At 47.5% G+C, this 27,533-nt stretch overlaps 27 non-coding genes and 4 pseudogenes across 27 annotated transcripts; 11 read left to right on the top strand and 20 right to left on the bottom strand.

The window, feature by feature from the left end:
• Positions 1–19: 19 nt before the first annotated feature.
• LOC135006994 (U1 spliceosomal RNA) lies at positions 20–183 on the bottom strand. The gene has a single exon (XR_010207055.1). It is a non-coding gene; the product is annotated as a U1 spliceosomal RNA (small nuclear RNA).
• A 693-nt stretch (positions 184–876) lies between these two features.
• On the bottom strand, positions 877–1,018 carry LOC135007338 (U1 spliceosomal RNA; annotated as a pseudogene).
• A 152-nt stretch (positions 1,019–1,170) lies between these two features.
• Positions 1,171–1,334, bottom strand: LOC135007085 (U1 spliceosomal RNA). Its single transcript, XR_010207141.1, has one exon. It is a non-coding gene; the product is annotated as a U1 spliceosomal RNA (small nuclear RNA).
• Positions 1,335–1,949: 615 nt separating this feature from the next.
• Positions 1,950–2,112, bottom strand: LOC135007333 (U1 spliceosomal RNA). Its single transcript, XR_010207375.1, has one exon. It is a non-coding gene; the product is annotated as a U1 spliceosomal RNA (small nuclear RNA).
• Positions 2,113–2,264: 152 nt separating this feature from the next.
• On the bottom strand, positions 2,265–2,428 carry LOC135007196 (U1 spliceosomal RNA). Its single transcript, XR_010207248.1, has one exon. It is a non-coding gene; the product is annotated as a U1 spliceosomal RNA (small nuclear RNA).
• Positions 2,429–3,099: 671 nt separating this feature from the next.
• Positions 3,100–3,262, bottom strand: LOC135007408 (U1 spliceosomal RNA). Its single transcript, XR_010207411.1, has one exon. It is a non-coding gene; the product is annotated as a U1 spliceosomal RNA (small nuclear RNA).
• Positions 3,263–3,414: 152 nt separating this feature from the next.
• LOC135006991 (U1 spliceosomal RNA) lies at positions 3,415–3,578 on the bottom strand. The gene has a single exon (XR_010207052.1). It is a non-coding gene; the product is annotated as a U1 spliceosomal RNA (small nuclear RNA).
• A 671-nt stretch (positions 3,579–4,249) lies between these two features.
• LOC135007315 (U1 spliceosomal RNA) lies at positions 4,250–4,412 on the bottom strand. The gene has a single exon (XR_010207358.1). It is a non-coding gene; the product is annotated as a U1 spliceosomal RNA (small nuclear RNA).
• Positions 4,413–4,556: 144 nt separating this feature from the next.
• Positions 4,557–4,672, top strand: LOC135006896 (U5 spliceosomal RNA). The gene has a single exon (XR_010206961.1). It is a non-coding gene; the product is annotated as a U5 spliceosomal RNA (small nuclear RNA).
• A 270-nt stretch (positions 4,673–4,942) lies between these two features.
• On the top strand, positions 4,943–5,058 carry LOC135006887 (U5 spliceosomal RNA). Its single transcript, XR_010206953.1, has one exon. It is a non-coding gene; the product is annotated as a U5 spliceosomal RNA (small nuclear RNA).
• A 286-nt stretch (positions 5,059–5,344) lies between these two features.
• On the top strand, positions 5,345–5,460 carry LOC135006907 (U5 spliceosomal RNA). The gene has a single exon (XR_010206972.1). It is a non-coding gene; the product is annotated as a U5 spliceosomal RNA (small nuclear RNA).
• A 274-nt stretch (positions 5,461–5,734) lies between these two features.
• On the top strand, positions 5,735–5,850 carry LOC135006946 (U5 spliceosomal RNA). The gene has a single exon (XR_010207009.1). It is a non-coding gene; the product is annotated as a U5 spliceosomal RNA (small nuclear RNA).
• Positions 5,851–10,790: 4,940 nt separating this feature from the next.
• LOC135007040 (U1 spliceosomal RNA) lies at positions 10,791–10,954 on the bottom strand. The gene has a single exon (XR_010207097.1). It is a non-coding gene; the product is annotated as a U1 spliceosomal RNA (small nuclear RNA).
• Positions 10,955–11,624: 670 nt separating this feature from the next.
• Positions 11,625–11,787, bottom strand: LOC135006864 (U1 spliceosomal RNA). The gene has a single exon (XR_010206936.1). It is a non-coding gene; the product is annotated as a U1 spliceosomal RNA (small nuclear RNA).
• Positions 11,788–11,935: 148 nt separating this feature from the next.
• Positions 11,936–12,099, bottom strand: LOC135007049 (U1 spliceosomal RNA). The gene has a single exon (XR_010207106.1). It is a non-coding gene; the product is annotated as a U1 spliceosomal RNA (small nuclear RNA).
• A 695-nt stretch (positions 12,100–12,794) lies between these two features.
• LOC135007439 (U1 spliceosomal RNA) lies at positions 12,795–12,936 on the bottom strand (annotated as a pseudogene).
• A 152-nt stretch (positions 12,937–13,088) lies between these two features.
• On the bottom strand, positions 13,089–13,252 carry LOC135007045 (U1 spliceosomal RNA). The gene has a single exon (XR_010207102.1). It is a non-coding gene; the product is annotated as a U1 spliceosomal RNA (small nuclear RNA).
• Positions 13,253–13,945: 693 nt separating this feature from the next.
• LOC135007337 (U1 spliceosomal RNA) lies at positions 13,946–14,087 on the bottom strand (annotated as a pseudogene).
• A 152-nt stretch (positions 14,088–14,239) lies between these two features.
• On the bottom strand, positions 14,240–14,403 carry LOC135006983 (U1 spliceosomal RNA). The gene has a single exon (XR_010207044.1). It is a non-coding gene; the product is annotated as a U1 spliceosomal RNA (small nuclear RNA).
• A 615-nt stretch (positions 14,404–15,018) lies between these two features.
• LOC135007332 (U1 spliceosomal RNA) lies at positions 15,019–15,181 on the bottom strand. Its single transcript, XR_010207374.1, has one exon. It is a non-coding gene; the product is annotated as a U1 spliceosomal RNA (small nuclear RNA).
• Positions 15,182–15,333: 152 nt separating this feature from the next.
• On the bottom strand, positions 15,334–15,497 carry LOC135007195 (U1 spliceosomal RNA). Its single transcript, XR_010207247.1, has one exon. It is a non-coding gene; the product is annotated as a U1 spliceosomal RNA (small nuclear RNA).
• Positions 15,498–16,169: 672 nt separating this feature from the next.
• LOC135007431 (U1 spliceosomal RNA) lies at positions 16,170–16,332 on the bottom strand. The gene has a single exon (XR_010207428.1). It is a non-coding gene; the product is annotated as a U1 spliceosomal RNA (small nuclear RNA).
• Positions 16,333–16,484: 152 nt separating this feature from the next.
• LOC135006990 (U1 spliceosomal RNA) lies at positions 16,485–16,648 on the bottom strand. The gene has a single exon (XR_010207051.1). It is a non-coding gene; the product is annotated as a U1 spliceosomal RNA (small nuclear RNA).
• A 671-nt stretch (positions 16,649–17,319) lies between these two features.
• On the bottom strand, positions 17,320–17,482 carry LOC135007425 (U1 spliceosomal RNA). Its single transcript, XR_010207426.1, has one exon. It is a non-coding gene; the product is annotated as a U1 spliceosomal RNA (small nuclear RNA).
• Positions 17,483–17,626: 144 nt separating this feature from the next.
• Positions 17,627–17,742, top strand: LOC135006893 (U5 spliceosomal RNA). Its single transcript, XR_010206959.1, has one exon. It is a non-coding gene; the product is annotated as a U5 spliceosomal RNA (small nuclear RNA).
• Positions 17,743–18,012: 270 nt separating this feature from the next.
• LOC135006886 (U5 spliceosomal RNA) lies at positions 18,013–18,128 on the top strand. The gene has a single exon (XR_010206952.1). It is a non-coding gene; the product is annotated as a U5 spliceosomal RNA (small nuclear RNA).
• A 286-nt stretch (positions 18,129–18,414) lies between these two features.
• On the top strand, positions 18,415–18,530 carry LOC135006905 (U5 spliceosomal RNA). Its single transcript, XR_010206970.1, has one exon. It is a non-coding gene; the product is annotated as a U5 spliceosomal RNA (small nuclear RNA).
• Positions 18,531–18,804: 274 nt separating this feature from the next.
• LOC135006945 (U5 spliceosomal RNA) lies at positions 18,805–18,920 on the top strand. Its single transcript, XR_010207008.1, has one exon. It is a non-coding gene; the product is annotated as a U5 spliceosomal RNA (small nuclear RNA).
• Positions 18,921–26,201: 7,281 nt separating this feature from the next.
• LOC135006974 (U1 spliceosomal RNA) lies at positions 26,202–26,365 on the top strand. The gene has a single exon (XR_010207036.1). It is a non-coding gene; the product is annotated as a U1 spliceosomal RNA (small nuclear RNA).
• Positions 26,366–26,517: 152 nt separating this feature from the next.
• Positions 26,518–26,659, top strand: LOC135007278 (U1 spliceosomal RNA; annotated as a pseudogene).
• Positions 26,660–27,350: 691 nt separating this feature from the next.
• LOC135007069 (U1 spliceosomal RNA) lies at positions 27,351–27,514 on the top strand. Its single transcript, XR_010207126.1, has one exon. It is a non-coding gene; the product is annotated as a U1 spliceosomal RNA (small nuclear RNA).
• Positions 27,515–27,533: the final 19 nt, after the last annotated feature.

Raw genomic sequence — 27,533 nt, 5'->3', positions numbered from 1 at the left:
GACTTTTACCAGAGCTGACCAGAGGAAAGCACAAACACAGTCCCCCACTACCACAAATAATGCAGTTGAGTTTCCCACATTTGGGGAAATCACAGGGGTCAGCATACCCAGAATGCAATGAATGAACCAAACCCTGGGAGAACAATCTTCATGACCATGGTATCTCCTATGCAAAATAAGTATGATTTGGGATAGGGCTGGGGAGGGCCGCTGCTCAGGCACATCTCTGTCAAGTAAAGGAGATTCAACTGAGGCAGCACAAGGGAACTCTCATCTGGGGACAACAACTGCAGGGAGAACACATATTTTCAGATGAACATGGGAGGGCAGAAGGCTGCCTAATACTGAAGCACCCCCAAACAACAAACCAAATGCAACAACTAGTAAAAGCATTCCTGGGAGAAGGTCTGCAGAAGACGGATTTGCATACGGTGATGTCATCCAAGCAGTGGGCCAAAGTTGGCTGGAACCCTCATCTGCATATGAAAAGAGAATAAGGGTTATGCAGGGAATGGCGGCCTTTTGCGGCGCTTGGATGACCCCTAGTTCTCATTAAACACCTCCATTCTCCTTCGGTGTGGGGCTCATGTTGGCTATGCCCCAGCCCCTGAAGTATTCAAGCTGATTTCTTGCAGCAGCTGGGCACTGTAACAGCTCCAGAGCTGCTCTGTAAGGCAAGTAAAAGGGTGTGGGCCCTGCAGCACTACCTGTAGTTCGCATTGTGCGTTGGAAGGCACAAAGTAAGCAGACGGGAGAAGTCAGGATAGTGCGCAAGGGCATAGAAGGGAGCGGCTCAAGAAAAGAGAAGTGGAAACAGGCAGCAAACTAGGCTGGAGAGAGACCTGAGACAAAGAGATCTAAATTATACGAGAGCCGACCAGGGGAAACACAAATTATGCAGTCAAGTGTCCCACATTTGGGGAAATCGCAGGAGCAGCACACCCAGAGTGCAATGGGTGAGCCTTGCCCTGGGAGAAGCACCTTCATGATCATAGTATCTCACCTGGCAGGTAAGTAGGAGTTGGGCTAGAGCTGGGGAGGGTTGCTGCTCGGGTACCCCCCTGTCAAGTGAAGGAGATCCAACTGAGGCAGCACAAGGGAACTCTCGAAAGAAGAACAAGGCTAGAGGAAAATCTGAGACAAAGAAATCTGACTTTTACCAGAGCTGACCAGAGGAAAGCACAAACACAGTCCCCCACTACCACAAATAATGCAGTCGAGTTTCCCACATTTGGGGAAATCACAGGGATCAGCATACCCAAAATGCAATGAATGAACCTCACCCTCGGAGAACAATCTTCATGACCATGGTATCTCCTATGCAAAATAACTATGATTTGGGATAGGGCTGGGGAGGGCCGCTGCTCAGGCACATCTCTGTCAAGTAAAGGAGATTCAACTGAGGCAGCACAAGGGAACTCCCATCTGGGGACAACAACTGCAGGGAGAACACATATTTTCAGATGAACATGGGAGGGCAGAAGGCTGCCTAATACTGAAGCACCCCCAAACAACAAACCAAATGCAACAACTAGTACAAGCATTCCTGGGGGAAGTTCTGCAGAAGACGGATTTGCATACGGTGATGTCATCCAAGCAGTGGGCCAAAGTTGGCTGGAACCCTCATCTGCATATGAAAAGAGAAAAGGGGTATGCAGGGCATGGCGGCCTTTTGCGGCGCTTGGATGACCCTTAGTTCGCATTAAACACCCCCACCCTCCTTCGGTGTGGGGCTCATGTTGGCTATGCCCCAGCCCCTGAAGCATTCAAGCTGATTTCTTGCAGCAGCTGGGCACTGTAACAGCTCCAGAGCTGCTCTGTACGGCAAGTAAAAGGGTGTGGGCCCTGCAGCACTACCTGTAGTTTGCATTGTGCATTGGAAGGCACTTAAGAATAGAGAAGTGGAAACAGACAGCAAACTAGGCTGGAGAGAGACCTGAGACAAAGAGATCTGAATTATACGAGAGCCGACCAGGGGAAACACAAATTATGCAGTCAAGTTTCCCACATTTGGGGAAATCGCAGGAGCAGCACACCCAGAGTGCAATGGGTGAGCCTTGCCCTGGGAGAAGCACCTACGTGATCATAGTATCTCACCTGGCAGGTAAGTAGGAGTTGGGCTAGAGCTGGGGAGGGTCGCTGCTCGGGTACCCCCCTGTCAAGTGAAGGAGATCCAACTGAGGCAGCACAAGGGAATTCTCGAAAGAAGAACAAGGCTAGAGGAAGATCTGAGACAAAGAAATCTGACTTTTACCTGAGCTGACCAGAGGAAAACACAAACACAGTCCCCCACTACCACAAATAATGCTGTCGAGTTTCACACATTTGGGGAAATCACAGGGGTCAGCATACCCAGAATGCAATGAATGAACCTCACACTGGGAGAATAATCTTCATGACCATGGTATCTCCTATGCAAAATAAGTATGATTTGGGATAGGGCTGGGGAGGGCCGCTGCTCAGGCACATCTCTGTCAAGTAAAGGAGATTCAACTGAGGCAGCATAAGGGAACTCTCATCTGGGGACAACAACTGCAGGGAGAACACATATTTTCAGATGAACATGGGAGGGCAGAAGGCTGCCTAATACTGAAGCACCCCCAAACAACAAACCAAATGCAACAACTAGTGCAAGCATTCCTTGGGGAAGGCCTGCAGCAGATGGATTTGCATATGGTGATGTCATCCAAGCAGTGGGTCAAAGTTGGCTTCAACCCTCGTCTGCATATGAAAAAGAGAAAAGGGGCGTGCAGGGCATGGCGGCCTTTTGCGGCGCTTGGATGACCCCTAGTTCGCATTAAACACCTCCTACTCCTTTGGTGTGGGGCTCATGTTGGCTATGCCCCAGCCCCTGAAGCATTCAAGCTGATTTCTTGCAGTAGCTGGGCACTGTAACAGCTCCAGAGCTGCTCTGTACGGCAAGTAAAAGGGTGTGGGCCCTGCAGCACTACCTGTAGTTTGCATTGTGCATTGGAAGGCACAAAGTAAGCAGACGGGAGAAGTAAGGATAGTGCGCAAGGCCATAGAATGGAGCGGCTTAAGAAAAGAGAAGTGGAAACAGACAGCAAACTAGGCTGGAGAGAGACCTGAGACAAAGAGATCTGAATTATACGAGAGCCGACCAGGGGAAACACAAATTATGCAGTCAAGTTTCCCACATTTGGGGAAATCGCAGGGGCAGCACATCCAGAGTGCAATGGGTGAGCCTTGCCCTGGGAGAAGCACCTTCATGATTATAGTATCTCACCTGGCAGGTAAGTAGAAGTTGGGCTAGAGCTGGGGAGGGTCGCTGCTCGGGCACCCCCCTGTCAAGTGAAGGAGAACCAACTGAGGCAGCACAAGGGAACTCTCGAAAGAAGAACAAGGCTAGAGGAAGAACTGAAACAAAGAAATCTGACTTTTAAAAGAGCTGACCAGAGGAAAGCACAAACACAGTCCCCCACTACCACAAATAATGCAGTTGAGTTTCCCACATTTGGGGAAATCACAGGGGTCAGCATACCCAGAATGCAATGAATGAACCTCACCCTGGGAGAACAATCTTCAAGACCATGGTCTCTCCTATGCAAAATAAGTATGATTTGGGATAGGGCTGGGGAGGGCCGCTGCTCAGGCACATCTCTGTCAAGTAAAGGAGATTCAACTGAGGCAGCACAAGGGAACTCTCATCTGGGGACAACAACTGCAGGGAGAACACATATTTTCAGATGAACATGGGAGGGCAGAAGGCTGCCTAATACTGAAGCACCCCCAAACAACAAACCAAATGCAACAACTAGTGCAAGCATTCCTGGGGGAAGGCCTGCAGCAGATGGATTTGCATATGGTGATGCCATCCAAGCAGTGGGTCAAAGTTGGCTTCAACCCTCGTCTGCATATGAAAAGAGAAAAGGGGCGTGCAGGGCATGGCGGCCTTTTGCGGCGCTTGGATGACCCCTAGTTCGCATTACACACCTCCACCCTCCTTCGGTGTGGGGCTCATGTTGGCTATGCCCCAGCCCCTGAAGCATTCAAGCTGATTTCTTGCAGCAGCTGGGCACTGTAACTGCTCCAGAGCTGCTCTGTAAGGCAAGTAAAAGGGTGTGGGCCCTGCAGCACTACCTGTAGTTTGCATTGTGCGTTGGAAGGCACGAAGTAAGCAGACGGGAGAAGTCAGGATAGTGCGCAAGGGCATAGAAGGGAGCGGCTCAAGAAAAGAGAAGTGGAAACAGACAGCAAACTAGGCTGGAGAGAGACCTGAGACAAAGAGATCTGAATTATACGAGAGCCGACCAGGGGAAACACAAATTATGCAGTCAAGTTTCCCACATTTGGGGAAATCGCAGAAGCAGCACACCCAGAGTGCAATGGGTGAGCCTTGCCCTGGGAGAAGCACCTTCATGATCATAGTATCTCACCTGGCAGGTAAGTAGGAGTTGGGCTAGAGCTGGGGAGGGTCGCTGCTCGAGCATCCCCCTGTCAAGTAAAGGAGATTCAACTGAGGCAGCACAAGGGAACTCTCATCTGGGGACAACAACTGCAGGGAGAACACATATTTTCAGATAAAAATCTTGGTCATGCTCTGGTTTCTCTTCAGAACGAACAAATCTTTCGCCTTTTACTAAAGATTTCCGTGGAGAGGAGCAAAACCGAGTTTTATCTCAATTTTTGCATGCCCCATCTTTTTGGGGTTTCTTTTATCGGTTTAAAGATAGAATGAGTGTGCTTTAATGTAAGCTCATTTGCATAGAAATGACAGTAAATGTTTGTTTCTTTTCAAACAGAACTTTCTTGACCATGCTACTTGCTTGAAAGATCTGGGAGCACAAGGAATACAGTACAAACCATGCTTATAGCAAGGAGAAGACAGGTGAGAAATCTGCTTTCTTTCAAATTGGGCGCTCACTTTGATCTGAATGAGGACTGCTGGCACGGCACTCAGGCGACAGGTGGAATCTTGGTCATGCTCTGGTTTCTCTTCAGAACGAACAAATCTTTCGCCTTTTACTAAAGATTTCCGTGGAGAGGAGCAAAACTGAGTTTTATCTCAATTTTTGCATGCCCCATATTATTGGGGTTTCTTTTATCGGATTAAAGACAGAACGAGTGTGCTTTCTTGTTAGCTTTAATGTAAGTTTATTTGCATAACAATGACAATAAATGTCTGTTTCTTTTCAAGCAGAACTTTCTTGACCATACTAATTGCTTGAAAGATCTGGGAGCACATGAAAAAGAGTACAAACCATGCTTATAGCAAGGGGAAGCCTGGTGAGAAATCTGCTTTCTTTCTTTCAAATTGGGTGCTCACTTTGAGCTGAATGAGGACTGCTGGCATGGCACTCAGGCGACAGGTGGAATCTTGGTCATGCTCTGGTTTCTCTTCAGAACGAACAAATCTTTCGCCTTTTACTAAAGATTTCCGTGGAGAGGAGCAAAACTGAGTTTTATCTAAATTTTTGCATGCCCCGTCTTATTGGGGTTTCTTTTATCAGTTTAAAGATAGAACGAGTGTGCTTTAATGTAAGCTCATTTGCGTAGAAATGACAGTAAATGTTTGTTTCTTTTCAAACAGAACTTTCTTGACTATACTAATTGCTTGAAAGATCTGGGAGAACATGGAAAAGAGTACAAACCATGTTTATAGCAAGGGGAAGCCTGGTGAGAAATCTGCTTTCTTTCATTCAAATTGGGTGCTCACTTTGAGCTGAATGAGAACTGCTGGCATGGCACTCAGGCGACAGGTGGAATCTTGGTCATGCTCTGGTTTCTCTTCAGAACTAACAAATATTTCGCCTTTTATTAAAGATTTCCGTGGAGAGGAGCAAAACTGAGTTTTATCTCAATTTTTGCATGCCCCATATTATTGGGGTTTCTTTTATCAGTTTAAAGACAGAACGAGTGTGCTTTCTTGTTAGCTTTAATGTAAGTTTATTTGCATAACAATGACAGTAAATGTTTGTTTCTTTTCAAACAGAACTTTCTTGACCATGCTACTTGCTTGAAAGATCTGGGAGCACATGGAAAACAGTACAAACCATGCAGTATCACAAGAAGATAGAGCAGAATTGAGGACACGTCAACAATTTCTGCCGAAGGTGGTTCATCTTTCCACATGGTGCCTTTGGCCACTGACACCTTCGTTGAGTCAAAGTCTCTGGCTGTGGTCAGAACTTTGAAAATTTATGTCACCAGAACGGTTCAGATTAGGAAAACAGAGGCTCTGTTTGTCCTGTATGCTCCCAACATGATTGGGTGTCCTGCTTCCATGCAGACCATTATGCGCTGGATCTGTGGTAAGATTCAGCATGCTCATTCCACGGCAGGATTGCCGTTACTGAATTAGGTGAAGACCCATTCTACTAGAAAGGTGGGTTCATCCTGGGCAGCTGGTCGGGGAGTCTCGGCATTGCAACTTTGCCGAGCAGCTATTTAGTAAACACTTTTGCTAAGTTTTACAAGTTTGATACCTTGGCTGATGATAACCTCAAGTTGGGTCATTCGGTGCTGCAGAGTCGTACGCACTCTCCCACCCGTTCAAGAGCTTTGGTATAACCCCATGGTTCTTAATGTGACCCCAGCATCCTCTAGGTCGTATGAGAAAATAGGATTTTAATACCTACCGGTAAATCCTTTTCTCTTAGTACGTAGAGGATGCTGGGCACCCGTCCCAGTCCATACTGTGTCTGCAGTTATTACTTGTGGTTATACACATGTTGTGTTACGGTTCTGGTCAGCTTTTTGCTGCAATTGTTCATGCCGTTGGCTTGTGTTCTGTTGAATGCCACGTTCTGCGGCATGCTTAAGGTGTGAGCTGGTAAGATGCTCACCTTAGTTTAACAATAAATCCTTTCCTCGAAATGTCCGTCTCCCTGGGCACAGTTCCTATAACTGGAGTCTGGAGGAGGGGCATAGAGGGAGGAGCCAGTTCACACCCTTTGAAAGTCTTAAAGTGCCCATGTCTCTTGCGGATCCCGTCTATACCCCATGGTTCTTAATGTGACCCCAGCATCCTCTACGGACTAAGAGAAAAGGATGCCCTTGTGTACTATCCTGACTTCTCCTCCCGTCTGCTTACTTTGTGCCTTCCAACGCACAATGCGAACTACAGGTGGTGCTGCAGGGCCCACACCCTTTTACTTGCCTTACAGAGCAGCTCTGGAGCTGTTACAGTGCCCAGCTGCTGCAAGAAATCAGCATGAATGCTTCAGGGGATGGGGCATGGCCAACATGAGCCCCACACCAAAGGAGGGTGGGGGTGTTTAATGCGAACTAGGGGTCATCCAAGCACTGCAAAAGGCCGCCATGCCCTGCATGCCCCTTTTCTCTTTTTATATGCAGATGAGAGTTCCAGCCAACTTTGGCCCACTGCTTGGATGACATCACCGTATGCAAATCCGTCTGCTGCAGACCTTCCCCCAGGAATGCTTGTACTAGTTGTTGGATATGGTTTGATATTTGATGGTGCTTCAGTATTAGGCAGCCTTCCGCCCTCCCATGTTCATCTGAAAAGATGTGGTCTCCCTGCAGTTGTTGTCCCCAGACGAGAGTTCCCTTGTGCTTCCTCAGTTGAATCTCCTTAACTTGACGGGGGAGGGGCTGCCCGAGCTGCCACCCTCCCCAGCCCTATCCCAACTCATACTTATTTTACATATTAGATCTCTTGATCATGAAGATTGTTCTCACAGGGTGAGGTTCATCCATTATATTTTAAAATAGGAAGGTACAAATTACATATTTGAATTGCATCTATGTGCTGGATTCAAATGTCCCCCCCCCCCCCTTCCTTTCTCAATTGTGCCCGTCAGCAGCTATTCTAAGGTTGCTGCCAATGGGTGTGACACATTAATTTCTTCTGTGGGGTACACTGGACTCCACAAGGATTCACATTGGGGTGTAGAGTAGGATCTTGATCTGAGGCACCAACCGGCTCAAAGCTTTTGACTGTTCCCAAGAAGCTCAGTGCATTCTCCTCTATAACCCCGCTTCCATGAACAGGGAGCTCAGTTTGTAGTTGGTGCCTTCAGTAGCAGGCCAATTAACAGGGGCCTGCCTCAGGCAACCTATTCTTAGCTATTCATTTTGACAAGAAAAGAAGAACTTGTTTTATGAGAATCTACAAGGGCTGCAGCAGGCTAGGTCTAATAGACATCTTTACTGCAGCTTCATCACTCCCAGCGGCGCTGTATACTCCCGTGCCCTGGTTGCTGGGTCACTGCAGCGGAGGCTCCGGTTTCATCCTAAGGTCAGTCACACACACACCACCCTTCCGGATCACGAGGCCGCTGATGAAGGGGAGCGAGGCCGTAGGGGGTGGGCCGTGTGCGCACTGCGGTGGACACTGATTACTGGGCAGCCGCTCCACTAGCCACCAGGTACAGTTAAGGAGCACAGGTCTGGGGTTTTTTCTCCTATATTAACCCAATTTTGTACTGCCCGCAGCGCATTGTGATAGGTAATAGGGCCTGATTCAGGTTGGATTGCAATCACAATAAGCGATCCAACTGCAAAAATTGCTAAGAGCATACGCATGTGCCTGCATTTTCTGCGGCACCCCGCAGAGAATGTGATCGCCTCTGCCTGTCAATCGGGGCGGGGAAGGGGGGGAGAGGTGGGTCAGCAACACTCCATTTCCAAGTCAGGGATGGAGCGGTGCGGGGGCAAGGCTTCAAAATGGGGTCTGCAACGGAGGAGACACAGGGGGCGTGGTCACAGCGGCTGTATGACATCACATTCAGCAGCTGTGATCACAAAAATGGTGGCGGCTTCCTGCGCGCACATACAGTCTGCACCAGCAGGAGCCTACACCATTTTTTATGATCACGCTGAACTGCAGTGCGACTGCAATTACAGCATGGTCAAGAAGGGAGGCGTCATGCTGGGTGGCCATGCCCTGTCACTGTGCAGGAGCCAGCACCGCTCACACACTAGTCCCCGGGTGCAGCCCCCAACCCCCGGGACACCCGGAGCAACAAAATGTAGATTCAGGCCACCAGGCCACGCCCCTACCTATGAAACCATGCCTCCTTTTTACCATTGCGCTGCTTATCTGCGCGCACTGCATTACAATCTCCCTCGCCACCTCTCTGGGTGTCACCAGTGATAGTGACACCTCTGCCATGCTTGTAGCAGCTGGTCCTAAGATCTACGCCTCAAACCCTGAGTGTTTGCCCTTGTGACTTGTTGATCATCATAGCGAAGCAGATGCTTACAGAAAACTGCAGGGGCTTAGATTGAAAATAAAAAAATTGATGGGTATAAGGTAGAGAGGAGCGGGTTCGGTTCTCCGAGAACCGAATTCCCCACGAACTCCACGTGGTTTACACTGGTCCGAGGCTGGCTCGGTTGTTCCCGCCTGACTCGGAAAACCTGAACAAGGGAAAATGTCATCATCCCGCTGTCGGATTCTCGCGAGATTCGGATTCCATATAAAGAGCTGCGCGTTGCTGCCATTTTTACTCGTGCATTGAAGAGAGAGCGGAGAGGACGTGGCTATGTTCTCTCAGTGGAAATCTCAATATCAGTGCTCAGTATCAGTGGTTACTTATTGCTGCTCAGTAATACTAGTAGTGTGTCTCTCCTGCTCAGTGTCAGTTCTCAGTAGTATCCTCATCAGTGCTCAGTATCACTGCTCATTGTCTTGTGCTGCATTGTGGTGCTCAGCATACTACAGTACATTACTAATAGTCCAGTGCTGCATCTTGCTGCTCAGTGTCAGTTCTAGTATCCTCATCAGTGCTCACTATCACTGCTCATTGCATTGTGGTGTTCTGTATACTACAGTAACATAGTAATATAGTATATATAGAGGAGCGGGTTCGGTTCTCCGAGAACCGAATTCCCGACGAACTCCACGTGGTTTACACTGGTCCGAGGCAGGCTCGGTTGTTCCCGCCTGACTCGGAAAACCTGAACAAGGGAAAATGTCATCATCCCGCTGTCGGATTCTCGCGAGATTCGGATTCCATATAAAGAGCTGCGCGTTGCCGCCATTTTTACTCGTGCATTGAAGAGAGAGCGGAGAGGACGTGGCTATGTTCTCTCAGTGGAAATCTCAATATCAGTGCTCAGTATCAGTGGTTACTTATTGCTGCTCAGTAATACTAGTAGTGTGTCTCTCCTGCTCAGTGTCAGTTCTCAGTAGTATCCTCATCAGTGCTCAGTATCACTGCTCATTGTCTTGTGCTGCATTGTGGTGCTCAGCATACTACAGTACATTACTAATAGTCCAGTGCTGCATCTTGCTGCTCAGTGTCAGTTCTAGTATCCTCATCAGTGCTCACTATCACTGCTCATTACATTGTGGTGTTCTGTATACTACAGTAACATAGTAATATAGTAACATATGGCAACATAGTTTTTGAGGTTGAATAGAGGCAAATTGCCCATCGTGTTCAACCTGTTTTAAGTTGTGATGATTCTACATACTTGCTGAATAATGTTTTATGACTAGTTAGCTACTATAACTCATGTTACCCCCGGATTAACCATGTTGATATTTTAAGTATTATAACCTTGGATAGCTTTTTCATTCAGAAATGTATCCATTCCTTTTTTAAATCCAATTACAGAGTCCGCCATTACCACCTTCCCTGGCAGGGAATTCCACATCCTGATTGCCCTAACAGTGAAGATCATAGTATCTCACCTGGCAGGTAAGTAGGAGTTGGGCTAGAGCTGTGGAGGATTGCTGCTCGGGCACTCCCTGTCAAGTGAAGGAGATCCAACTGAGGCAGCACAAGGGAACTCTCGAAAGAAGAACAAGGCTAGAGGAAGATCGGAGACAAAGAAATCTGACTTTTACCAGAGCTGACCAGAGGAAAGCACAAACACAGTCCCCCACTACCACAAATAATGCAGTCGAGTTTCCCACATTTGGGGAAATCACAGGGGTCAGCATACCCAGAGTGCAATGAATGAACCTCACCATGGGAGAACAATCTTCATGACCATGGTATCTCCTATGCAAAATAAGTATGATTTCGGATAGGGCTGGGGAGGGCCGCTGCTCAGGCACATCTCTGTCAAGTAAAGGAGATTCAACTGAGGCAGCACAAGGGAACTCTCATCTGGGGACAATAACTGCAGGGAGAACACATATTTTCAGATGAACATGGGAGGGCAGAAGGCTGCCTAATACTGAAGCACCCCCAAACAACAAACCAAATGCAACTACTAGTGCAAGCATTCCTGGGGGAAGGCCTGCAGCAGACGGATTTGCATATGGTGATGTCATCCAAGCAGTGGGTCAAAGTTGGCTTCAACCCTCGTCTGCATATGAAAATAAAAAAGGGGTGTGCAGGGCATGGCGGCCTTTTGCGGCGCTTGGATGACCCCTAGTTCGCATTAAACACCTCCACCCTCCTTCGGTGTGGGGCTCATGTTGGCTATGCCCCAGCCCCTGAAGCATTCAAGCTGATTTCTTGCAGCAGCTGGGCACTGTAACAGCTCCAGAGCTGCTCTGTAAAGCAAGTAAAAGGGTGTGGGCCCTGCAGCACTACCTGTAGTTTGCATTGTGCGTTGGAAGGCACAAAGTAAGCAGACGGGGAAGTCAGGATAGTGCACATGGGCATAGAAGGGAGCGGCTCAAGAAAAGAGAAGTGGAAACAGACAGCAAACTAGGCTGGAGAGAGACCTGAGACAAAGAGATCTGAATTATACGAGAGCCGACCAGAGGAAACACAAATTATGTAATCAAGTGTCCCACATTTGGGGAAATCGTAGGAGCAGCACACCCAGAGTGCATTGGGTGAGCCTTGCCCTGGGAGAAGCACCTTCCTGATCATAGTATCTCACCTGGCAGGTAAGAGTTGGGCTAGAGCTGGGGAGGGTCGCTGTACGGGCACCCCCCTGTCAAGTGAAGGAGATCCAACTGAGGCAGCACAAGGAAACTCTCGAAAAAAGAACAAGGCTAGATGAAGATCTGAGACATAGAAATCTGACTTTTACCAGAGCTGACCAGAGGAAAGCACAAACACAGTCCCCCACTACAACAAATAATGCAGTCGAGTTTCCCACATTTGGGGAAATCACAGGGGTCAGCATACCCAGAATGCAATGAATGAACCTCACCCTGGGAGAACAATCTTCATGATAATGGTATCTCCTATGCAAAATAAGTATGATTTGGGATAGGGCTGGGGAGGGCCGCTGCTCAGGCACATCTCTGTCAAGTAAAGGAGATTCAACTGAGGCAGCACAAGGGAACTCTCATCTGGGGACAACAACTGCAGGGAGAACACATATTTTCAGATGAAAATGGGAGAGCAGAAGGCTGCCTAATACTGAAGCACCCCCAAACAACAAACCAAATGCAACAACTAGTACAAGCATTCCTGGGAAAAGGTCTGCAGAAGACGGATTTGCATACGGTGATGTCATCCAAGCAGTGGGCCAAAGTTGGCTGGAACCCTCATCTGCCTATGAAAAGAGAAAAGGGGTATGCAGGGCATGGCGGCCTTTTGCGGTGCTTGGATGACCCTTAGTTTGCATTAAACACCTCCACCCTCCGTCGGTGTGGGGCTCATGTTGGCTATGCCCCAGCCCCTGAAGCATTCAAGCTGATTTCTTGCAGCAGCTGGGCACTGTAACAGCTCCAGAGCTGCTCTGTAAGGCAAGTAAAAGGGTGTGGGCCCTGCAGCACTACCTGTAGTTTGCATTGTGCATTGGAAGGCACAAAGTAAGCAGACAGGAGGAGATGTCAGGATAGTCCACAAGGGTATAGAAGGGAGGGGCTTAAGAAAAAAGAAGTGGAAACAGACAGCAAACTAGGCTGGAGAGAGACCTGAGACAAAGAGATCTGAATTATATGAGAGCCGACCAGGGGAAACACAAATTATGCAGTCAAGTTTCCCACATTTGGGGAAATCGCAGGGGCAGCACACCCAGAGTGCATTGGGTGAGCCTTGCCCTGGGAGAAGCACTTACATGATCATAGTATCTCACCTGGCAGGTAAGTAGGAGTTGGGCTAGAGCTGGGGAGGGTCGCTGCTCGGGCACCCCCCTGTCAAGTGAAGGAGATCCAACTGAGGCAGCACAAGGGAACTCTCGAAAGAAGAACAAGGCTAGAGGAAGATCTGAGACAAAGAAATCTGACTTTTACCAGAGCTGACCAGAGGAAAGCACAAACACAGTCCCCCACTACCACAAATAATGCAGTTGAGTTTTCCACATCTGGGGAAATCACAGGGGTCAGCATACCCAGAATGCAATGAATGAACCTAACCCTGGGAGAACAATCTTCATGACCATGGTATCTCCTATGCAAAATAAGTATGATTTGGGATAGGGCTGGGGAGGGCCGCTGCTCAGGCACATCTCTGTCAAGTAAAGGAGATTCAACTGAGGCAGCACAAGGGAACTCTCATCTGGGGACAACAACTGCAGGGAGAACACATATTTTCAGATGAACATGGGAGGGCAGAAGGCTGCCTAATACTGAAGCACCCCCAAACAACAAACCAAATGCAACAACTAGTAAAAGCATTCCTGGGAGAAGGTCTGCAGAAGACGGATTTGCATACGGTGATGTCATCCAAGCAGTGGGCCAAAGTTGGCTGGAACCCTCATCTGCATATGAAAAGAGAATAAGGGTTATGCAGGGAATGGCGGCCTTTTGCTGCGCTTGGATGACCCCTAGTTCTCATTAAACACCTCCATTCTCCTTCGGTGTGGGGCTCATGTTGGCTATGCCCCAGCCCCTGAAGTATTCAAGCTGATTTCTTGCAGCAGCTGGGCACTGTAACAGCTCCAGAGCTGCTCTGTAAGGCAAGTAAAAGGGTGTGGGCCCTGCAGCACTACCTGTAGTTCGCATTGTGCGTTGGAAGGCACAAAGTAAGCAGACGGGAGAAGTCAGGATAGTGCGCAAGGGCATAGAAGGGAGCGGCTCAAGAAAAGAGAAGTGGAAACAGGCAGCAAACTAGGCTGGAGAGAGACCTGAGACAAAGAGATCTAAATTATACGAGAGCCGACCAGGGGAAACACAAATTATGCAGTCAAGTGTCCCACATTTGGGGAAATCGCAGGAGCAGCACACCCAGAGTGCAATGGGTGAGCCTTGCCCTGGGAGAAGCACCTTCATGATCATAGTATCTCACCTGGCAGGTAAGTAGGAGTTGGGCTAGAGCTGGGGAGGGTTGCTGCTCGGGTACCCCCCTGTCAAGTGAAGGAGATCCAACTGAGGCAGCACAAGGGAACTCTCGAAAGAAGAACAAGGCTAGAGGAAAATCTGAGACAAAGAAATCTGACTTTTACCAGAGCTGACCAGAGGAAAGCACAAACACAGTCCCCCACTACCACAAATAATGCAGTCGAGTTTCCCACATTTGGGGAAATCACAGGGGTCAGCATACCCAAAATGCAATGAATGAACCTCACCCTCGGAGAACAATCTTCATGACCATGGTATCTCCTATGCAAAATAAGTATGATTTGGGATAGGGCTGGGGAGGGCCGCTGCTCAGGCACATCTCTGTCAAGTAAAGGAGATTCAACTGAGGCAGCACAAGGGAACTCCCATCTGGGGACAACAACTGCAGGGAGAACACATATTTTCAGATGAACATGGGAGGGCAGAAGGCTGCCTAATACTGAAGCACCCCCAAACAACAAACCAAATGCAACAACTAGTACAAGCATTCCTGGGGGAAGTTCTGCAGAAGACGGATTTGCATACGGTGATGTCATCCAAGCAGTGGGCCAAAGTTGGCTGGAACCCTCATCTGCATATGAAAAGAGAAAAGGGGTATGCAGGGCATGGCGGCCTTTTGCGGCGCTTGGATGACCCTTAGTTCGCATTAAACACCCCCACCCTCCTTCGGTGTGGGGCTCATGTTGGCTATGCCCCAGCCCCTGAAGCATTCAAGCTGATTTCTTGCAGCAGCTGGGCACTGTAACAGCTCCAGAGCTGCTCTGTACGGCAAGTAAAAGGGTGTGGGCCCTGCAGCACTACCTGTAGTTTGCATTGTGCATTGGAAGGCACTTAAGAATAGAGAAGTGGAAACAGACAGCAAACTAGGCTGGAGAGAGACCTGAGACAAAGAGATCTGAATTATACGAGAGCCGACCAGGGGAAACACAAATTATGCAGTCAAGTTTCCCACATTTGGGGAAATCGCAGGAGCAGCACACCCAGAGTGCAATGGGTGAGCCTTGCCCTGGGAGAAGCACCTACGTGATCATAGTATCTCACCTGGCAGGTAAGTAGGAGTTGGGCTAGAGCTGGGGAGGGTCGCTGCTCGGGTACCCCCCTGTCAAGTGAAGGAGATCCAACTGAGGCAGCACAAGGGAATTCTCGAAAGAAGAACAAGGCTAGAGGAAGATCTGAGACAAAGAAATCTGACTTTTACCTGAGCTGACCAGAGGAAAACACAAACACAGTCCCCCACTACCACAAATAATGCTGTCGAGTTTCACACATTTGGGGAAATCACAGGGGTCAGCATACCCAGAATGCAATGAATGAACCTCACACTGGGAGAATAATCTTCATGACCATGGTATCTCCTATGCAAAATAAGTATGATTTGGGATAGGGCTGGGGAGGGCCGCTGCTCAGGCACATCTCTGTCAAGTAAAGGAGATTCAACTGAGGCAGCATAAGGGAACTCTCATCTGGGGACAACAACTGCAGGGAGAACACATATTTTCAGATGAACATGGGAGGGCAGAAGGCTGCCTAATACTGAAGCACCCCCAAACAACAAACCAAATGCAACAACTAGTGCAAGCATTCCTGGGGGAAGGCCTGCAGCAGATGGATTTGCATATGGTGATGTCATCCAAGCAGTGGGTCAAAGTTGGCTTCAACCCTCGTCTGCATATGAAAAAGAGAAAAGGGGCGTGCAGGGCATGGCGGCCTTTTGCGGCGCTTGGATGACCCCTAGTTCGCATTAAACACCTCCACCCTCCTTTGGTGTGGGGCTCATGTTGGCTATGCCCCAGCCCCTGAAGCATTCAAGCTGATTTCTTGCAGTAGCTGGGCACTGTAACAGCTCCAGAGCTGCTCTGTACGGCAAGTAAAAGGGTGTGGGCCCTGCAGCACTACCTGTAGTTTGCATTGTGCATTGGAAGGCACAAAGTAAGCAGACGGGAGAAGTAAGGATAGTGCGCAAGGCCATAGAATGGAGCGGCTTAAGAAAAGAGAAGTGGAAACAGACAGCAAACTAGGCTGGAGAGAGACCTGAGACAAAGAGATCTGAATTATACGAGAGCCGACCAGGGGAAACACAAATTATGCAGTCAAGTTTCCCACATTTGGGGAAATCGCAGGGGCAGCACATCCAGAGTGCAATGGGTGAGCCTTGCCCTGGGAGAAGCACCTTCATAATTATAGTATCTCACCTGGCAGGTAAGTAGAAGTTGGGCTAGAGCTGGGGAGGGTCGCTGCTCGGGCACCCCCCTGTCAAGTGAAGGAGAACCAACTGAGGCAGCACAAGGGAACTCTCGAAAGAAGAACAAGGCTAGAGGAAGAACTGAAACAAAGAAATCTGACTTTTAAAAGAGCTGACCAGAGGAAAGCACAAACACAGTCCCCCACTACCACAAATAATGCAGTTGAGTTTCCCACATTTGGGGAAATCACAGGGGTCAGCATACCCAGAATGCAATGAATGAACCTCACCCTGGGAGAACAATCTTCAAGACCATGGTCTCTCCTATGCAAAATAAGTATGATTTGGGATAGGGCTGGGGAGGGCCGCTGCTCAGGCACATCTCTGTCAAGTAAAGGAGATTCAACTGAGGCAGCACAAGGGAACTCTCATCTGGGGACAACAACTGCAGGGAGAACACATATTTTCAGATGAACATGGGAGGGCAGAAGGCTGCCTAATACTGAAGCACCCCCAAACAACAAACCAAATGCAACAACTAGTGCAAGCATTCCTGGGGGAAGGCCTGCAGCAGATGGATTTGCATATGGTGATGCCATCCAAGCAGTGGGTCAAAGTTGGCTTCAACCCTCGTCTGCATATGAAAAGAGAAAAGGGGCGTGCAGGGCATGGCGGCCTTTTGCGGCGCTTGGATGACCCCTAGTTCGCATTACACACCTCCACCCTCCTTCGGTGTGGGGCTCATGTTGGCTATGCCCCAGCCCCTGAAGCATTCAAGCTGATTTCTTGCAGCAGCTGGGCACTGTAACTGCTCCAGAGCTGCTCTGTAAGGCAAGTAAAAGGGTGTGGGCCCTGCAGCACTACCTGTAGTTTGCATTGTGCATTGGAAGGCACGAAGTAAGCAGACGGGAGAAGTCAGGATAGTGCGCAAGGGCATAGAAGGGAGCGGCTCAAGAAAAGAGAAGTGGAAACAGACAGCAAACTAGGCTGGAGAGAGACCTGAGACAAAGAGATCTGAATTATACGAGAGCCGACCAGGGGAAACACAAATTATGCAGTCAAGTTTCCCACATTTGGGGAAATCGCAGAAGCAGCACACCCAGAGTGCTATGGGTGAGCCTTGCCCTGGGAGAAGCACCTTCATGATCATAGTATCTCACCTGGCAGGTAAGTAGGAGTTGGGCTAGAGCTGGGGAGGGTCGCTGCTCGAGCATCCCCCTGTCAAGTAAAGGAGATTCAACTGAGGCAGCACAAGGGAACTCTCATCTGGGGACAACAACTGCAGGGAGAACACATATTTTCAGATAAAAATCTTGGTCATGCTCTGGTTTCTCTTCAGAACGAACAAATCTTTCGCCTTTTACTAAAGATTTCCGTGGAGAGGAGCAAAACCGAGTTTTATCTCAATTTTTGCATGCCCCATCTTTTTGGGGTTTCTTTTATCGGTTTAAAGATAGAATGAGTGTGCTTTAATGTAAGCTCATTTGCATAGAAATGACAGTAAATGTTTGTTTCTTTTCAAACAGAACTTTCTTGACCATGCTACTTGCTTGAAAGATCTGGGAGCACATGGAATACAGTACAAACCATGCTTATAGCAAGGAGAAGACAGGTGAGAAATCTGCTTTCTTTCAAATTGGGCGCTCACTTTGATCTGAATGAGGACTGCTGGCACGGCACTCAGGCGACAGGTGGAATCTTGGTCATGCTCTGGTTTCTCTTCAGAACGAACAAATCTTTCGCCTTTTACTAAAGATTTCCGTGGAGAGGAGCAAAACTGAGTTTTATCTCAATTTTTGCATGCCCCATATTATTGGGGTTTCTTTTATCGGATTAAAGACAGAACGAGTGTGCTTTCTTGTTAGCTTTAATGTAAGTTTATTTGCATAACAATGACAATAAATGTCTGTTTCTTTTCAAGCAGAACTTTCTTGACCATACTAATTGCTTGAAAGATCTGGGAGCACATGAAAAAGAGTACAAACCATGCTTATAGCAAGGGGAAGCCTGGTGAGAAATCTGCTTTCTTTCTTTCAAATTGGGTGCTCACTTTGAGCTGAATGAGGACTGCTGGCATGGCACTCAGGCGACAGGTGGAATCTTGGTCATGCTCTGGTTTCTCTTCAGAACGAACAAATCTTTCGCCTTTTACTAAAGATTTCCGTGGAGAGGAGCAAAACTGAGTTTTATCTAAATTTTTGCATGCCCCGTCTTATTGGGGTTTCTTTTATCAGTTTAAAGATAGAACGAGTGTGCTTTAATGTAAGCTCATTTGCGTAGAAATGACAGTAAATGTTTGTTTCTTTTCAAACAGAACTTTCTTGACTATACTAATTGCTTGAAAGATCTGGGAGCACATGGAAAAGAGTACAAACCATATTTATAGCAAGGGGAAGCCTGGTGAGAAATCTGCTTTCTTTCATTCAAATTGGGTGCTCACTTTGAGCTGAATGAGAACTGCTGGCATGGCACTCAGGCGACAGGTGGAATCTTGGTCATGCTCTGGTTTCTCTTCAGAACTAACAAATATTTCGCCTTTTATTAAAGATTTCCGTGGAGAGGAGCAAAACTGAGTTTTATCTCAATTTTTGCATGCCCCATATTATTGGGGTTTCTTTTATCAGTTTAAAGACAGAACGAGTGTGCTTTCTTGTTAGCTTTAATGTAAGTTTATTTGCATAACAATGACAGTAAATGTTTGTTTCTTTTCAAACAGAACTTTCTTGACCATGCTACTTGCTTGAAAGATCTGGGAGCACATGGAAAACAGTACAAACCATGCAGTATCACAAGAAGATAGAGCAGAATTGAGGACACGTCAACAATTTCTGCCGAAGGTGGTTCATCTTTCCACATGGTGCCTTTGGCCACTGACACCTTCGTTGAGTCAAAGTCTCGGGCTGTGGTCAGAACTTTGAAAATTTATGTCACCAGAACGGTTCAGATTAGGAAAACAGAGGCTCTGTTTGTCCTGTATGCTCCCAACATGATTGGGTGTCCTGCTTCCATGCAGACCATTATGCGCTGGATCTGTGGTAAGATTCAGCATGCTCATTCCACGGCAGGATTGCCGTTACTGAATTAGGTGAAGACCCATTCTACTAGAAAGGTGGGTTCATCCTGGGCAGCTGGTCGGGGAGTCTCGGCATTGCAACTTTGCCGAGCAGCTATTTAGTAAACACTTTTGCTAAGTTTTACAAGTTTGATACCTTGGCTGATGATAACCTCAAGTTGGGTCATTCGGTGCTGCAGAGTCGTACGCACTCTCCCACCCGTTCAAGAGCTTTGGTATAACCCCATGGTTCTTAATGTGACCCCAGCATCCTCTAGGTCGTATGAGAAAATAGGATTTTAATACCTACCGGTAAATCCTTTTCTCTTAGTACGTAGAGGATGCTGGGCACCCGTCCCAGTCCATACTGTGTCTGCAGTTATTACTTGTGGTTATACACATGTTGTGTTACGGTTCTGGTCAGCTTTTTGCTGCAATTGTTCATGCCGTTGGCTTGTGTTCTGTTGAATGCCACGTTCTGCGGCATGCTTAAGGTGTGAGCTGGTAAGATGCTCACCTTAGTTTAACAATAAATCCTTTCCTCGAAATGTCCGTCTCCCTGGGCACAGTTCCTATAACTGGAGTCTGGAGGAGGGGCATAGAGGGAGGAGCCAGTTCACACCCTTTGAAAGTCTTAAAGTGCCCATGTCTCTTGCGGATCCCGTCTATACCCCATGGTTCTTAATGTGACCCCAGCATCCTCTACGGACTAAGAGAAAAGGATGCCCTTGTGTACTATCCTGACTTCTCCTCCCGTCTGCTTACTTTGTGCCTTCCAACGCACAATGCGAACTACAGGTGGTGCTGCAGGGCCCACACCCTTTTACTTGCCTTACAGAGCAGCTCTGGAGCTGTTACAGTGCCCAGCTGCTGCAAGAAATCAGCATGAATGCTTCAGGGGATGGGGCATGGCCAACATGAGCCCCACACCAAAGGAGGGTGGGGGTGTTTAATGCGAACTAGGGGTCATCCAAGCACTGCAAAAGGCCGCCATGCCCTGCATGCCCCTTTTCTCTTTTTATATGCAGATGAGAGTTCCAGCCAACTTTGGCCCACTGCTTGGATGACATCACCGTATGCAAATCCGTCTGCTGCAGACCTTCCCCCAGGAATGCTTGTACTAGTTGTTGGATATGGTTTGATATTTGATGGTGCTTCAGTATTAGGCAGCCTTCCGCCCTCCCATGTTCATCTGAAAAGATGTGGTCTCCCTGCAGTTGTTGTCCCCAGACGAGAGTTCCCTTGTGCTTCCTCAGTTGAATCTCCTTAACTTGACGGGGGAGGGGCTGCCCGAGCTGCCACCCTCCCCAGCCCTATCCCAACTCATACTTATTTTACATATTAGATCTCTTGATCATGAAGATTGTTCTCACAGGGTGAGGTTCATCCATTATATTTTAAAATAGGAAGGTACAAATTACATATTTGAATTGCATCTATGTGCTGGATTCAAATGTCCCCCCCCCCCTTCCTTTCTCAATTGTGCCCGTCAGCAGCTATTCTAAGGTTGCTGCCAATGGGTGTGACACATTAATTTCTTCTGTGGGGTACACTGGACTCCACAAGGATTCACATTGGGGTGTAGAGTAGGATCTTGATCTGAGGCACCAACCGGCTCAAAGCTTTTGACTGTTCCCAAGAAGCTCAGTGCATTCTCCTCTATAACCCCGCTTCCATGAACAGGGAGCTCAGTTTGTAGTTGGTGCCTTCAGTAGCAGGCCAATTAACAGGGGCCTGCCTCAGGCAGCCTATTCTTAGCTATTAATTTTGACAAGAAAAGAAGAACTTGTTTTATGAGAATCTACAAGGGCTGCAGCAGGCTAGGTCTAATAGACATCTTTACTGCAGCTTCATCACTCCCAGCGGCGCTGTATACTCCCGTGCCCTGGTTGCTGGGTCACTGCAGCGGAGGCTCCGGTTTCATCCTAAGGTCTGTCACACACACACCACCCTTCCGGATCACGAGGCCGCTGATGAAGGGGAGCGAGGCCGTAGGGGGTGGGCCGTGTGCGCACTGCGGTGGACACTGATTACTGGGCAGCCGCTCCACTAGCCACCAGGTACAGTTAAGGAGCACAGGTCTGGGGTTTTTTCTCCTATATTAACCCAATTTTGTACTGCCCGCAGCGCATTGTGATAGGTAATAGGGCCTGATTCAGGTTGGATTGCAATCACAATAAGCGATCCAACTGCAAAAATTGCTAAGAGCATACGCATGTGCCTGCATTTTCTGCGGCACCCCGCAGAGAATGTGATCGCCTCTGCCTGTCAATCGGGGCGGGGAAGGGGGGGAGAGGTGGGTCAGCAACACTCCATTTCCAAGTCAGGGATGGAGCGGTGCGGGGGCAAGGCTTCAAAATGGGGTCTGCAACGGAGGAGACACAGGGGGCGTGGTCACAGCGGCTGTATGACATCACATTCAGCCGCTGTGATCACAAAAATGGTGGCGGCTTCCTGCGCGCACATACAGTCTGCACCAGCAGGAGCCTACACCATTTTTTATGATCACGCTGAACTGCAGTGCGACTGCAATTACAGCATGGTCAAGAAGGGAGGCGTCATGCTGGGTGGCCATGCCCTGTCACTGTGCAGGAGCCAGCACCGCTCACACACTAGTCCCCGGGTGCAGCCCCCAACCCCCGGGACACCCGGAGCAACAAAATGTAGATTCAGGCCACCAGGCCACGCCCCTACCTATGAAACCATGCCTCCTTTTTACCATTGCGCTGCTTATCTGCGCGCACTGCATTACAATCTCCCTCGCCACCTCTCTGGGTGTCACCAGTGATAGTGACACCTCTGCCATGCTTGTAGCAGCTGGTCCTAAGATCTACGCCTCAAACCCTGAGTGTTTGCCCTTGTGACTTGTTGATCATCATAGCGAAGCAGATGCTTACAGAAAACTGCAGGGGCTTAGATTGAAAATAAAAAAATTGATGGGTATAAGGTAGAGAGGAGCGGGTTCGGTTCTCCGAGAACCGAATTCCCCACGAACTCCACGTGGTTTACACTGGTCCGAGGCTGGCTCGGTTGTTCCCGCCTGACTCGGAAAACCTGAACAAGGGAAAATGTCATCATCCCGCTGTCGGATTCTCGCGAGATTCGGATTCCATATAAAGAGCTGCGCGTTGCTGCCATTTTTACTCGTGCATTGAAGAGAGAGCGGAGAGGACGTGGCTATGTTCTCTCAGTGGAAATCTCAATATCAGTGCTCAGTATCAGTGGTTACTTATTGCTGCTCAGTAATACTAGTAGTGTGTCTCTCCTGCTCAGTGTCAGTTCTCAGTAGTATCCTCATCAGTGCTCAGTATCACTGCTCATTGTCTTGTGCTGCATTGTGGTGCTCAGCATACTACAGTACATTACTAATAGTCCAGTGCTGCATCTTGCTGCTCAGTGTCAGTTCTAGTATCCTCATCAGTGCTCACTATCACTGCTCATTGCATTGTGGTGTTCTGTATACTACAGTAACATAGTAATATAGTATATATAGAGGAGCGGGTTCGGTTCTCCGAGAACCGAATTCCCGACGAACTCCACGTGGTTTACACTGGTCCGAGGCTGGCTTGGTTGTTCCCGCCTGACTCGGAAAACCTGAACAAGGGAAAATGTCATCATCCCTCTGTCGGATTCTCGCGAGATTCGGATTCCATATAAAGAGCTGCGCGTTGCTGCCATTTTTACTCGTGCATTGAAGAGAGAGCGGAGAGGACGTGGCTATGTTCTCTCAGTGGAAATCTCAATATCAGTGCTCAGTATCAGTGGTTACTTATTGCTGCTCAGTAATACTAGTAGTGTGTCTCTCCTGCTCAGTGTCAGTTCTCAGTAGTATCCTCATCAGTGCTCAGTATCACTGCTCATTGTCTTGTGCTGCATTGTGGTGCTCAGCATACTACAGTACATTACTAATAGTCCAGTGCTGCATCTTGCTGCTCAGTGTCAGTTCTAGTATCCTCATCAGTGCTCACTATCACTGCTCATTGCATTGTGGTGTTCTGTATACTACAATAACATAGTAATATAGTAACATAGTTTTTGAGGTTGAATAGAGGCAAATTGCCCATCGTGTTCAACCTGTTTTAAGTTGTGATGATTCTACATACTTGCTGAATAATGTTTTATGACTAGTTAGCTACTATAACTCATGTTAACCCCGGATTAACCATGTTGATATTTTAAGTATTATAACCTTGGATAGCTTTTTCATTCAGAAATGTATCCATTCCTTTTTTAAATCCAATTACAGAGTCCGCCATTACCACCTTCCCTGGCAGGGAATTCCACATCCTGATTGCCCTAACAGTGAAGAAACCTTTCCTCCATTGCGTTCTGAACTTTCCTCCAGTCGCAGCGAGTGACCACGTGTTCTTTTAATAAATAATTCCTCTGATAACTCTTTGTTATGTATCTTTACATATTTGAAGATATTAATAATATATCCTCTTAGGCACCTCTTTTCTAGTGTATAAATATTCAGCCTAGTAAGTCTTTCCTTATAGTCCAGTACTTTTAGGCCTTTAATCAATTTAGTCTTCAGGATCTCTTACACTTCCATGAGCAGCAGAGTAGTGCAATGGAAGCATGCTGGGCCCATAACCCAGAGGTTGATTGATCGAAACTATCCTCTGCTATGTGCATTTTTTTTTTTATAATTAAAGTAATCAAAAACTGGGATTGATATTTTGGCTCTTTTATTTTTACTTAAAGTACAATAACTTTTATCATTTTAATTTGTTTTAATAGTATATTGACAGCATTGTTTTCTTTAAAAAATCCACTTAATTTTCTTTACCCTATTACTGAAATGGTAATTGACAAAAACAAACTACATTGTCACCAGAAGAGCAATGCAAAATGTACAAGTGATATATGAAAATCATCTTCCATCTTGAATTTCAATGATGCATTGGGACAACAATTTGTGAGAAACATCTTCACCCATAAAGAAAGATTTTCTTAATTCCTTACCTGTGTGCTGATTAGATATCACCTTGTTTTCACATTAAACAGACTTCCCCATGAGGAAGCAGCAAGGATGCAGTGACGTTTCCTGGTGTCAACCTGTATTATTTCAGTAGACATTGAAATGAGGATGCATCTTTGATGCCTTTCCAATGAAGCAAGTTTATTTCAGTAATAGGTGAAAAACCATTCCTACAAAGGTGTTAATCAGAGACTTGGCTTTGTGGACACTTTTCAGAGAGCAAATTTGTTAGCATAAACATAAAATCAGAAAATGAAGAGCTGTTTAATCACTCAATTGGACTTTTCTGCCAGCATATTTTTTTTTCTCTGCAACCCACTGCTAAATTGTGCTTCCTAGCTGTTTTTTTATAAAATCACTTAATCAAATCTAACTCTGATTACATCAGAGAAGGCCAGGTACCCTACACCATAAGGGGGGTTTTTGAAATTTTGACTTGTCTACTTAAAGATCACCAAAATCTGATTACAAGGTCAATTACATCCCTGGGTGGGATTGAACCACCAACCTTTTGGTTAATAGCCAAACATGCTAACCGATTGCGCCACAGAGACACCTTGCAAAAGTCGATACTGACAAAGGCTAATAATCATTCATCTAGAACGTTTCCTAGAAAAACTTTAAAAAGTCAATAATCTGGAGAATTTTTGTAAGATACACATTGGTACTTTCCCATGATGAGTGAGTGCTTCAGGATTTCTTGCACTTACATGGGCTATTAACCAAAAGGTTGGTGGTTCAATCCCACCCAGGGATGTAATTGACCTTGTCATCAGATTTTGGTGATCTTTAAGTAGACAAGTCAAAATTTCAAACCCCCTCTTATGGTGTAGGGTACCTGGCCTTCTCTGACGTAATCAGAGTTAGATTTAATTAAGTGATTTTATAAAAAACAGCTAGGAAGCACAATTTAGCAGTGGGTTGCAGAGAAAAAAATAACATTTTAAACCTACCGGTAATTTTTTTTTCTCGTAGTCCGTAGAGGATGATGGGGACTCCGTAAGGACCATGGGGGATAGACGGGCTCCGCAGCAGACATGGGCACTTTAAGAAAGACTTTAGATCTGGGTGTGCACTGGCTCCTCCCTCTATGCCCCTCCTCCATACCTCAGTTAGAGAAACTGTGCCCAGAGGAGACGGACAGTACGAGGAAAGGATTTTTGTTAATCCAAGGTCAAGATTCATACCAGCCACACCAATCACACCGTATAACTTGTGATATACTACCCAGTTAACAGTATGAAAACAACATAGCATCAGTCCAAGACCGATGAAAACTAACATATAACCCTTATGTAAGCAATAACTATATACAAGTCTTGCAGAAGTAGACCGCACTTGGGACGGGCACCCAGCATCCTCTACGGACTACGAGAAAAAGATTTACCGGTAGGTTTAAAATCTTATTTTCTCTTACGTCCTAGAGGATGCTGGGGACTCCGTAAGGACCATGGGGATTATACCAAAGCTCCCAAACGGGCAGGAGAGTGCGGATAACTCTGCAGCACCGATTGAGCAAACAGGAGGTCCTCCTCAGCCAGGGTATCAAACTTATAGAACTTTGCAAAGGTGTTTGAACCAACTTTGACCCACTGCTTGGATGACATCACCATATGCAAATCCATCTGCGGCAGGCCTTCCCCCAGGAATGCTTGCACTAGTTGTTGCATTTGGTTTGTTGTTTGGGGGTGCTTCAGTATTAGGCAGCCTTCTGCCCTCTCATGTTCATCTGAAAATATGTGTTCTCCCTGCAGTTGTTGTCCCCAGATGAGAGTTCCCTTGTGCTGCCTCAGTTGAATCTCCTTTACTTGACAGAGATGTGCCTGAGCAGCGGCCCTCCCCAGCCCTATCCCAAATCATACTTATTTTGCATAGGAGATACCATGGTCATGAAGATTGTTCTCCCAGGGTTAGGTTCATTCATTGCATTCTGGGTATGCTGACCCCTGTGATTTCCCCAAATGTGGGAAACTCAACTGCATTATTTGTGGTAGTGGGGGACTGTGTTTGTGCTTTCCTCTGGTCAGCTCTGGTAAAAGTCAGATTTCTTTGTCTCAGATCTTCCTCTAGCCTTGTTCTTCTTTCGAGAGTTCCCTTGTGCTGCCTCAGTTGGATCTCCTTCACTTGACAGGGGGGTGCCCGAGCAGCGACCCTCCCCAGCTCTAGCCCAACTCCTACTTACCTGCCAGGTGAGATACTATGATCATGAAGATGCTTCTCCCAGGGCAAGGCTCACCCATTGCACTCTGGGTGTGCTGCCCCTGCGATTTCCCCAAATGTGGGAAACTTGACTGCATAATTTGTGTTTCCCCTGGTCGGCTCTCATATAATTCAGATCTCTTTGTCTCAGGTCGCTCTCCAGCCTAGTTTGCTGTCTGTTTCCACTACTTTTTCTTGAGCCCCTCCCTTCTATACCCTTGTGCACTATCCTGACTTCTCCCGTCTGCTTACTTTGTGCCTTCCAACGCACAATGCAAACTACAGGTAGTGCTGCAGGGCCCACACCCTTTTACTTGCTTTACAGAGCAGCTCTGGAGCTGTTACAGTGCCCAGCTGCTGCAAGAAATCAGCTTGAATGCTCCAGGGGCTGGGGCATAGCCAACATGAGCCCCACACCGAAGGAGGGTGGAGGTGTTTAATGCGAACTAGGGGTCATCCAAGCGCCGCAAAAGGCCGCCATGCCCTGCACACCCCTTTTTTCTTTTCATATGCAGACGAGGGTTGAAGCCAACTTTGACCCACTGCTTGGATGACATCACCATATGCAAATCCATCTGCTGCAGGCCTTCCCCCAGGAATGCTTGCACTAGTAGTTGCATTTGGTTTGTTGTTTGGGGGTGCGTCAGTTTTAGGCAGCCTTCTGCCCTCCCATGTTCATCTGAAAATATGTGTTCTCCCTGCAGTTGTTGTCCCCAGATGAGAGTTCCCTTGTGCTGCCTCAGTTGAATCTCTTTTACTTGACAGAGATGTGCCTGAGCAGCGGCCCTCCCCAGCCCTATCCCAAATCATACTTATTTTGCATAGGAGATACCATGGTCATGAAGATTGTTCTCCCAGGGTTAGGTTCATCCATTGCATTCTGGGTATGCTGACCCCTGTGATTTCCCCAAATGTGGGAAACTAAACTGCATTATTTGTGGTAGTGGGGGACTGTGTTTGTGCTTTCCTCTGGTCAGCTCTGGTAAAAGTC

The sequence above is a fragment of the Pseudophryne corroboree genome, unplaced genomic scaffold (genome assembly GCF_028390025.1).
Source record: "Pseudophryne corroboree isolate aPseCor3 unplaced genomic scaffold, aPseCor3.hap2 scaffold_218, whole genome shotgun sequence".
Taxonomy (NCBI): domain Eukaryota; kingdom Metazoa; phylum Chordata; class Amphibia; order Anura; family Myobatrachidae; genus Pseudophryne; species Pseudophryne corroboree.
Note: the sequence above shows the minus strand (reverse complement) of the source record. Positions and strands in the feature narration are given on the sequence as shown.